The sequence below is a fragment of the Mesitornis unicolor genome, unplaced genomic scaffold (genome assembly GCF_000695765.1).
Source record: "Mesitornis unicolor isolate BGI_N332 unplaced genomic scaffold, ASM69576v1 scaffold34106, whole genome shotgun sequence".
NCBI classification, from domain to species: domain Eukaryota; kingdom Metazoa; phylum Chordata; class Aves; order Mesitornithiformes; family Mesitornithidae; genus Mesitornis; species Mesitornis unicolor.
Genome location: NW_010193555.1, coordinates 1 through 236, shown reverse-complemented (window position 1 = coordinate 236; position 236 = coordinate 1).

Here is a 236-nt window from a genome sequence, read left to right as displayed (position 1 = left end):
TGTGCAGGCACTAGGTGCTGCAGCACCCCAGGACCTCCTCCCACTCTGCAGAACTCTTGGCATAAACAGCTCAGCCTCCCCGGCCCCCCAGTACACAGAGGGAAAGGGAAGGAGGGGAACCAGCACCCCACAGGCTGCTAACTGCTCCTGACTTCCCAAAGCACCCGGACAGCATCCCCACATCGCGCATGGACCCCACAAGCAGTACTGGACCCCCACATCAGAGCCCCCTGCAC